This window comes from Rhinolophus sinicus, linkage group LG05 (genome assembly GCF_036562045.2).
Source record: "Rhinolophus sinicus isolate RSC01 linkage group LG05, ASM3656204v1, whole genome shotgun sequence".
NCBI classification, from domain to species: domain Eukaryota; kingdom Metazoa; phylum Chordata; class Mammalia; order Chiroptera; family Rhinolophidae; genus Rhinolophus; species Rhinolophus sinicus.
This window is the reverse complement of record NC_133755.1, coordinates 95,683,509-95,695,110: the sequence shown is the minus strand read 5'-3', so window position 1 is coordinate 95,695,110 and position 11,602 is coordinate 95,683,509.

Below are 11,602 nucleotides of genomic sequence, written 5' to 3'. Positions count from 1 at the left end.
TAAAAACCCAAAGACAAGAGGTGTGCTAAGAAAGATCCCAGATTAGCTTAATTTAAGGTGCAAAAACAGCTGGAAGTTTTTTCTAACATTTGTATTCAAAATCAAACATCTCTAGTCTTTGCAGGTTATCATTTATGGTTTGAACTTTTCTGGCAGAACACTTCTTTCAGTAGTTATTGAAAAATGAACACGGCAAATCCAAGTAATGCTAGAACTAAAAAAAAATTATATAATTTCTTAAAGCAAGTACTGACGCCCAATGCAACAAATAATTTTTTTTTAATGAACCCAGTTGATTTCAGATAACTGCAAACACTCAGAAGAACTGGAAAAATTGGGAATTGATTTGAAGCAGAAAATAATTCCTTTTACAACTCAAGGGCAGAAAACATTGTTGGATTTCACAAGGAACTAAAGTGGAGGAATTAAAACACATAAACACACATGTTTGCCTAATTGTCTGTATCAATAGGTTCTCTTGACCTTGGCTTTAGATTGAGTTTGGTTAAAGTCAGAGGTATTTATTCTCTCATCTCTCTCTCTGAAGGATTTCCAAGGGCTGGCTGTGTTCCTATACCCAAGGCTACAACTCCCCATAAGACACAACTTTCCTCACAGTTCTCTCTCACACTTTCCAGCTTCCAGTAACTTACCTTCTCTTCATCTATTCAGGCTTGGTATAAAAGATTTACTTACTATTGCTGGTTTCTTCATTGTCTATAGTGGTTTCCTTGTACCTGTTAAACAAAAACTTTCATGGCTGAAATCTTTTCTGAAGGTATGGTTATATTGAGCCACATGCTAACCAGAATAAGGCCCAGGATCGTATAGGCGTATCCTTGGGCGTATAGTCTGAACCATCAGAAGTAAGGCTAGATGGACAAAACAAAATGGCCACAGTCTTGATGTTGATGGGCTCTTTCTGTTGTACATTACGTTTTGGGGCAGAAAGATGTAAGTTGTTTTGAAAATGTTTACATTGCCTATAGATTGGGAGAGCAAGAAAAGGTGAAGCAGGAAAAGTTCTAGGACAGGTGCACAGTCCACGAGAAAGAAATATTTACTACTTTGATTGGTTGTATGCAGCAGTCTGAAAAGGTTATGCAAAGCAGGATGTGGCAGTGTCCGGTGTTCAGTGACTTCTTTTCAGATAGCCACCTGGATGTTAATTCAAAGCTCCAACATACATTCAAGAATGTGAGCAGCCTTTTGTTAGTTGGTCCACACCTATTAACTGAGTAATTATTCTTTTCTCTTTATTTCACTCTCTGGTCTGCTGTAATTTAATTTAGGATGTCTCAGAATGTTTTCTCTTGTCATACCCTACCTACACCTTTGGGCATTCTCTTTATTAAACTGTCTTTAAATTACTCTACTTGGGAAAGCAATCTGTTTCCTGTTGGTCCCCTGACTGATACAAACTCCAAGTTAACTCTATCTAAATTTCTATGGTACTATTTTAGAAAGATCTATATGATCACGGCACTTGACAGTGCTTAGGAACATTTTTGGGAGTGTGGGTACATTTTATTTACCTGTCCTTCCTTTTCCATTTAATTTTTAGGCATGATTTTTGAGCATTTTTACATCTGAGAAAGAAGGGACAGCCTATTTGTGTACTTCCAGTTTCCTACTGATATCTTCTGAAAGCTGGAGAGAAATTACAAGTCTTTCTTTAAGGTTAATTTAGGAAAAACTAGATAGAGTTAAAAGGGAGATGAGGTTAGAGGTTTATGAGAGTAACCTCCAAGATGGCGCCAATAATCCTTGCCACTTGTTGTTTATCCCCTTGTGTAATCTCCTTAATTGAATCAGGACTAGTATCTGTGGCCAATGAAATAGTATAGTGTGTGACTTCCCAATTTTTGTCATAAAAGGTATTGCAGTTTCTTGTGCCTTTGGATCACTTGCTGGGGGTAAATAACTGCCCTGTTGCAAGAACGTTCATGCATCCCTGTGGAGAGGCCAGTCAGGAGAGCAACAAAAGGGTCCCACCAACAAACAGAACCAGTCAGCAAATCCTAAGTGTGAATCAATTTGGAAGCAGTTAAGTCATCAGAGAGATAAAGGCCTGTAGCCTGCAGGGGACTGTGTCTGACTGCAATCAATGAGACACGCTAGGCCAAAACTACTTAGTTAAGCTGTTCCCACATTCCTGATCCCCAGAAATTGTGAGAGGCCATGTTTATTGTTTTAAGCATGAAGCGTTGGGATATTTTATTATGGAAAATAAAGACTAAAATAAAAGTAAATACAAGAATATGTACTGACTTTCATTTCAGATTATGGAAGTGAAGGGGAACAGAATTCACCACCCCAAAATATGTCACTTTGGCAGGTGGATTGTTTTAAGCAGAAGGTAATTAAGGCCCAGCAGATTCAGGAAAAGCTTTTTACCTCTCCCTTAACTGCCTAAATAAAATTAGAGGGTTTGTACCAGGAGGAGAACTAATACCAGAAATAACTTTTTATATCAGAAAGACTTATCTACCTGGCAAGGCAAACATCTCTTTACCAAATATCTGTCTTCTTATCCTCCTGTGAATTGTCTTCCACCCCTTGGAAACCCCAACCCCTTACCCCATTCTCTTTAGCTCAGGACGATATAAAAGCCTCAATTGCCTGACTGCGTATGAGTCTCATATTTTTATGGGGCTTCCATAAGTTATGAAGTTTGTTTTTCTCCTGTGAATTTGTCTTATATCAACTTAATTATTAAACCAACCAAAGAACCTAGAAGGGGAGAAGGGAAAAGCTTTCTGTCCCTGCAAAAGCTATAAGTTGTAGGACAAGAGGAGAAAAAATATCTAAGTGTCATGATGGTCAGGAATTTTCTTCGAATTTGAAAAATTACTTTGAATTTATTCTGTGTGGGACAGATACTCGAATTTCATAGGGTTTAGACACTTTTCAGGTGGATGGGCCCAAGGTTCCAGGCAAGTCGAGAGTTGCTGAGGCATTGCAACATAGAGGACTTTGCAACATAAGCACCATTTTACCGAGGGGTACAAGAAGCAATCAGCCTCAAGTGGTTGACTTGTCAAGAGTTACTGAAACCCAGGGTCCTTATAAATGTGATTAAATTTAGTGATTAAATATATCCCCTCCCCATGGGAGACCTAGCCTTTCCCTTGGGTAATCAGCAACCCCCAAGGCAACAGAAGACAATAGCAGAGACCTAATGATCACAAGGTCAGGACCTCTGGCAGGTTAAAGACAAGACCTTGACCTAAGACCTTGGTCTAAGTTTTGTTTCAACTTCTGAGCCCTAAGGTGTAATGACGCCCTGGCTACTTTCCCATGAAACCAGAAAGAGGGACAGCAGAACAGACCTCAGAACTGTCCTCAAGGCCTGAAGAAAGGATTCATTACTCTTACTTCACCTCCAAGCAATCAGCTCCCAGTTGCCCTATGTAATCTATAGCCTAGTACTTACCCTCCGGGAGGTTGGGCTTTTGAGCATTAGCTTTCCATTCTCTTGGATGGCACCATTCATAATAAAATAGCCAATCTTTCTCCACTGTCATTCTCAGTGTTTATTGTTTGGCTCTGCTAGTGCCAAGTGGATGAACTCTTTCTGTTTGATAACATTACTAGGTTGAATCTTTCTCTCAGGATGTTACAGCCATAATGTATGCAACTGTTTTTGTACAAGTGTCATTTTCAAATTATGTTTAACACATAGATGCTGGTTTCTTCCTTCACAGTGTTTACATGTTTGTGTTTTCTAAATTTTTTTACAGCCAACCTCTAGATAAATAATTGATTTTTTTAAAGTGTTTATTTTAAATGCATGCATTTGAACAAATATGATAGCTTACAAACACATTAGTCTCCAACTATCTCCTAAGGGTTTGCTGGGATAGTTCCAATCAAAAATATTCTATCATGTGGTTATATCATATGTTAGACCAATGTGTCTTGATTTTTGGTTTTAGAAAAAAAAAAAAGCCACCGCAGATCATTTCTTACTATGTTAAGACGCTTAAATATAAAAAGAACAATGTATGAAAATAAGAGAGATGTGAACAGGAGCAGCCAACTGGCATCCATGCTTGGGGCTCGCATGCAAATCAAGTTATCCTTTGCTTTCCAACACTTCCTAATTTTTTAAAAAACCATATTTGAGGCTGGATAGCAACTCTATATGAAGACATCAGTGATATAAATATGGACAGCATTGTGTTGGGTAGAGCAATGCCAGGAATTGACAGGACCAACAGATAAAACCGAAGCAATTAAGTTTCCACAAACACTTGACTTGGTGTTGAATCAACACTCTTCTTGATAAACAGCAGTGTAGCAAGACATAAATGACAAATCTTACATTTCCAATATATAAACCATGCTGGTTTAATGAAGTAACAGAATTCTTTTCCAGCTTTGTTTTTACAATGTGGGAGAAAAAATAAGTTGCTCAGTAATTTGAGAGTTTTACTTCAGAGATCATGTAAAATTCTCTTTCTTCAAAATGTTGAAAGATTTATAGGTGAGCTTTGGCATGCTTCCAGCTTAATACCACTCCCCTCCAACAACAACAAAATTCTTACGGCTAGAGGTGAGCAATTTTTGGATGACATTTAATTCTCTTTTCCCACAGACTGTTTTCCAGGCACTCATTAAGAAATCTTTGGCAAAGCCAGAAAACTCTATCTCAAGAGCCTCCAATCTTTCTGTTATTTTTTTATTCTGTATCCCCCACCTCAACACATAACACAAAATAACTCATGGCTACACATTTTTTATCTTATTTTGTTTTGTTGCCTTGAAGATTTTCAATTGACCTTTCTCAGGAAAGATCTGAGAAATTTTTTTTTATTAAATAATAATGTCTTCTTTCTTCCAAAGAACAAAGGCATGGTCTACAATGGGGGAAAAAAAGAATAAGAAAACGATACTACCAAGCCATGTAGATAGAGACTTCAATATAAATGGCAATTCACTCATATATATAGACATTTCCCAAGTGTTCGGAATAATAAAATAAATAAAAATCATCTCATTATACCTGGTTTCAGAGTGATTTTTCTACACTCATATGTGATTTCTGTCTGTGAGACAATTCCCTTCTTTGCTTTTAAAAGTCCTATTTATTTCTCATCATCTAGCTCAAATGACATCTGGAGTATTTATTATTTTGCTATTTAGTATTTAATATAAAATGATTTTAGTAATTCCAGACTTTTCACTTGCTCCCACATTACTTCTTGACAAATTTCTATCAGAATGCTCTCCCCATATTGCAGGTAGTTTTCCTTTTGAACAAGAAATTCCTTAGGAAAATGGATTCTTTATCTTTTTTTTAACCCAGAATCTCAAAGTGTCTAGTATTTATAGTGCAGTTGCCATAAATGTACTGTATGCAGTATATGCTAGATACTAGATTGCAAACATCATGACATTGTGGTTTATATGCTTGGTTATTCTATGTATTCTCAGTGTACAGAACAGAGCATGGTCCATATTAATATCTCAATGAATATTTATTGAATAAATGCATGTGTGCATGTAATAAAGCTGATAAATTGCTACTATCTTCTGGGCCATGGGGTCACTTTCCCTTGCAGGCTTTTGCTGTCTGATTGTGTCTCCACTGAATCATGCAGCTAATCTTTGCAGTTTGTTCCAAATGTGATCATTTGAGAACGCAGAGGTCCATTGAAGACGTTGCCTAAATTATAAACTAGAAGCGAATCCACAATCATGACTTGGAATCTTCACGGGCTCTAAATTTGTTCTGATTATTATGTTTTCATATCTCTGTCTGCTCTAAATTCCTGGCTATCTTATAAGCACTGACTTCCTCATAGAACAAATCTTCCTCGAGCTGTGCTGTTTAAAGGTAAGAGCACACTATATAGCCTTATAGTGGGTTCTCATCAGGACACTGAATTTTACAGACTGTGCACTTAGGTGAGTTATACAATGTCTTTAAGTGTCAGTTTACTTATTTGAAAAGTGAGATTCATGATAAATGACTATGTAATAGCATCATTATAATGTTAAATAAGAGATTATGTGCCATCTTAACATCACCCCTTATAATCTAAAAGTAAATTTAGCTATTTCTATGCTTTTAATGAAGGGATTAATAAACTTAAACATACTATACAAATGTAAAGCAATATTACTTATTTAGATCATTCCCATAAACTTCTAGTAGGGCTTAGAAGAAACTATTTTTCACATAGGACTGATTACCATGTAGTTATATAGACCTTAAAGTGCCAAGGTAGGCATATTTTATTTCATGAACTAAGTGATACTTCCAACAAAACAACCAGCCAGCCATATTCAAACAGGCAGTGGCCCTGTCTTTCTTACAGCTGAAGGCAGCCTAGTTTCAAATTTTACCTTTAGGGAGTTGTCAAGCATTTCATGGATTGTCATAAATCAGGTAGCAGTATACAGGAATCTGTTTCTGTATTCCATTATATTTCATTGGTTCACTCTTGTGCCACTAGTACTTTGTCTTGATTACTATAGCATTATTGTAAGTCTTGATTCCTGGCAGTGTAAGTCATCCAGCTTTGTTCATTGTCTATATCTCATCAATGTTGAATCAAGCTTCTAGTAGAAAATAACTTCATTACTAATGACTTTGGGATGACTGGAATTTCTTAAATAGGACGGACACACATGCACACACACACACACACACACACATACACAACACAAACATTAACCATAAAGAAAGCTAAACTGGACATATTTAAATTAAGAACTTTTGTTTAACAAAAGAGACAATTAAGAGAGTTCAAAAAGTAAGCTACAGACTAGGAAGATATTTGCAATATATACATTTGGCAAATACTTCATATCAAGAACATATAGAGAATTCCTATAAACCAATAGGATACAGACAGTCAACCTAATTACAACAGTAGGCAAAAGATTTGACAGCGACTTCACAAAAGATGGTAACAAAGTGGCCGATAAACATATGGAACTGTATTCAATATCATTAGACAAATACAAATTGAAAACTGTGATGATACACTATTTCATAAACATAATGGATAATTTTTTAAAAGACTGAGAATACCATGTATGGGTGAGGATATAAAGCTGGTGAAAATATAAAAGTACTTATTTTTATAACTCCTTTGGAAAAATATTTGACATTACTACTGAAGCAAAGCTTATGTATATAATTGATCCATATATATCCAAAAAGAAAGTGAAAAATAATATGTACAAAAAGACATATGGATACACTGTTCATAGAAGGTTTATTCATAACAGCTCTAAACCGAAAACAAACAAAATGTTCATTAATAATAGAGTAGGTAAGTAAATTATGTTGTCTGCATAGAGTTGAATAGTCATTAACAAAACGAAACTTCCCATGCAACATGGATGAATCTTATAGGCATTATATTAAGTGAAAGAGGTTAGATACCAAAATTTTTTAAAAATTTATTTATATGAAGTTTCCAAATGGATAGAAGTAACCCATAATTGTAGAAATCAGAATGGGAGTTCTGGGAGTTACTGACTGGAAAGAAGAATTAGGGACCTTCCTGGGTGCTGGAACTATTACATATACTACTTTTGGTGGTTGTTACACAGGTGCATACATACTTACAAATTTATCAATAAGTACACCTAACATTTGTGTACCTTACTACTTGTAAGGTATAACTTAGTAATTTGTTTTAAATGACAAATTCACTGAGGCAAAGAAGATAAAGAAGATTAACAATATGTTCCTTGTAGTGTCCTTCCTTCTGAATTGTTTGGTTAAGGCGAGGAAGGGACTGTTCTTTATGTAAGTACTTTCTGAGATGGTCATGGTCTATCAATCTAATGTATGAGAATACATACCCAAGGGCATGCCAGAAGGTAGTACTCAATTCTCCTTGGTCTTTCTTCTTACTAAATATAACTTGCAAATATCCATGTTCTGTTTATATAGTAATAAAAATATAATCTGAAACAGAAACACAAGGAAAAATAAATTTAAATAGTGTATCAAGTTTTTAGTATTATTATCTGAAAATATTTTAAGAGTTTTGGCTTAAAATTTCCTCTTGTGTATAAAATTATGTTAAGTTGGAATTGATGGTAAAGCCAAAGAGGCAATACCTCTGCTGCTTCTGTAATACCTCGGTTCAAAGAGCTGAGTTTACCTGAATGCAAGCAAGTATAATTCCTGGGTTGAAATGACCTTAGTTCCTAAATTTGCAGACCTCCAGACACTGGAGAACCATCTAGACTATTGTGGAGACTTGGCCCTGGCCCAGGCCCTGGGACTAACTAATCCTGTCGCAATTCTCCAGTGAATAAGTTTCAGTCAGGGTCCCCATGGGTCTCTTACCATGGGCCCACTTATTTTTCCTCCCCCACAAGCTCCATTCAACTTTTAAGTTATGCTTTCCTCCAATTCTAATCTCTATGTCTGCACCTTTGTTATTTCTACAGGATTCGCTGTTTGCCAATATCTCTGTCTATTGCCTGATGTTTTCCATCCTTTTAGCCCCACCTTCTAACTCTCTCTCTCTGATGATTATCCCAGAGCCCAAAAACTGTACTTAAATAATAGTTCAGGGTCAACAGCGATACCTTCATAATTACCTGGATTCAATCTTCATTTTAAAATGTTTAACATACTATTGATGATGCCCAAGTATTAACCTGTATCTTCATGTTTTGACCCAGTTGCTCCAGGTGGATATTTGAAACTTAAGTAAACAAAGGTTATCCTTTTATTTTCCTTGTATCCTCTGTTCTCTGATAATTTTTAGGTTGAATGTACATATGCCACCTATGCATGGACCAAAAGCCAAAACTTGGGCTCAAAAATTTGAGGCTCCTGTTTTTTTTTGTTATTATCTTTTTTTTTTATTAGTTTCAGGTGCACAAGACAAAGTAATACTTAGACGTTTATCATTTATATCCCTCACACTGTGTGAACCCCCTCCCCCCATCCAATATCTCTCTGACATTGCACAGAGCCCTTACATTTCCACTGTCTCTCTTCCTAATGTTGTACTCCGCTTCTTGTAAGTATATATAATATATATATATAAAATTATAGTTGGCATTCCTTATTGTTCATCTTCAGCTTCAAGTGTACAGTGAAGTGATCAGGCATCTACATCACCCCTGAGGTGTTCTCCAAATGGGAAAAGTGTCCATCGGATACCCTACAAAATCTTTACAACATTATTGATTACATTCCCCAAATTAATTTTCAAAACCCCGTGGCCATCTTGTGGTTACTGACTGTTTTCCAATACCCTCACCTTCCCCCTTATCCCCATCTGCCCTCCTATCTAGCAACCCTCAGTTTTTCCTCTATGTCTCCAAAACTGTTTCTGATTGGTTCATTCACTTATTCTTTTCTTTAGATTCCACATGTAAGTGAGATCATATGATATTTGTCTTTCTCTGTCTGACTTATTTCACTTAACATAATGTTCTCTAGGTCCATCCATATTGTTGCAAATGGTGAGATTTCGTTCTTCTTTATGGCTGTGTAATACTCCATTGTATAAATGTACCACAGTTTCTTAATTCAGTCATCTACCGACGGGCATTTTGGTTGTTTCCATGTCTTGGCTATTGTGTATAGTGCTGCAATAAACATAGGAGTGCATAAAGTTCTATGAATTAGAGGCTGGATTTCTCTGGATAGATACCTAGGACTGGAATTGCTGGATCATAAGGTAGTTCCATTTTCAGATTTTTGAGATACCTCTATACTGTTTTCCATAGAGGCTGCACCAGTCTGCAATCCCACCAACAGTACACAAGTGTTCCCTTTTCTCCACATCCACGCCAGGACTTGTTGTTTGTTGATTTATTGATGATAGCCATTTTGACTGGCGTGAGGTGTTATCATATTGTGGTTTTTGTTTGCATTTCTTTGATGGTTAGTGAGGTTGATCATTTTTTCATATGTCTGTTTGCCATCTGTATGTCCTTTTTAGAAAAATGTCTCTTCATGTCCTCTGACCATTTTTTACTTGGGTTGTTTGTGGTTTTTTTTTGGAGTTGAGTTGAGTGAATTTTTTATAAATTTGTGATATTAACCCCTTATCAGATATATCATTGGCAAATATCTTTTCCCATTCAGTAGGATCCCTTTTTGTTTTATTGATGGTTTTCTTTGCTGTGAAGAAACTTTTTAGTTTGATGTAATCCCACATGTTTATTTTTTCTCTTACTTCCCTTGCACGAGGGGATATAGCTTACTCTGGGTAATGTCTGTGAAGTTTCTTCCTATATTTTCTTCTAGAAATTTTATGGTTTCAGATCTTACATTTAAGTCTTTAAGCCATTTTGAATTTATTTTTGTATATGATGTAAGGAAGTGGTCCAGCTTCATTTTTTTGCATGTGTCTGTCCAGGTTTCCCAGCACCATTTATTGAATAGACTGTCTTTACCCCACCGTACATTCTTGCTTCCGTTGTCATAGATTAAATGGCCATACAGGCAATACGGCCATATAGGCAATATGGCCACATAGGCCATATTTCAGGACTCTCTCTTCTGTTCCATTGATCTATGTGTCTGTTTTTATGCCAGTACCATGGTGTTTTGATTACTGTCGCCTTGCAGTATTTTGATGTCAGGTATTGTTATACCTCACAATTTGTTCTTATTTCTCAAGATTGCTGAGGCTATCTGGGCTCTTTTAAGATCCCATATAAATTTTAGGGTTATATGTTCTATTTCTGTGAAAAATGTCGTTAGTAGTTTGATAGGAATTGCGTTGAATATGTATATTGCCTTAGGCAGTATGGACATTTTAACTATATTAATTCTTCCTATCCATGAATATGGTATGTGTTTCCATCTATTTGTATCTTCTTTCATTTCTTTCTTCAGTGTCTTATAATTTTCTGAGTACAGATCTTTTACTTCTTTGGTTAAATTTATTCCCAGGTATTTTATAGTCTTTGGAGCAATTGTAAATGGGATTGTTTTTTTTAATTTCTCCTTCAGATGTTTTATTATTGGTATATACAAATGCAACTGATTTCTGAATATTAATTTTGTATCCTGCTACTTTACTAAATTCATCTGTCAGCTCTAATAGTTTCTTGGTGGAGTCTTTAGGGTTCCCTATATATAGTATCATGTCATCTGCATATAATGACAATTTTTCTTCCTCCTTACCAATTTGGATGCATTTTATTTCTTTTTCTTGTCTGATTGTTGTGGCTAGAACTTCCAGCATTATGTTGAATAGAAGTAGAGAAAATGGGCAACCTTGCCTTTTTCCTGATCTTAAGGGGAATGGTTTTAGCTTTTCCCCATTGAGTATGATGTTAGCTGTGGGTTTATCATATATGGCCTTTATTATGTTGAGATATGATCCCTCTATTCCCACTTTCTTAAGGGTTTTTATCATAAATGGTTGCTGGATTTTATCAAATGCTTTTTCTGCATCTATTGATATGATCATGTGATTTTTATTTTTCATTTTGTTAATGTGGTGTATCACATTAATTGATTTGCGGATGTTGAACCACCCTTGCATATCAGGGATGAATCCCACTTGATCATGGTGTATGATCTTTTTAAGGTATTGCTGAATTCTATTCGCTAATATTTCGTTGAGGATTTTTGCATCTATGTTCATTAGAGATA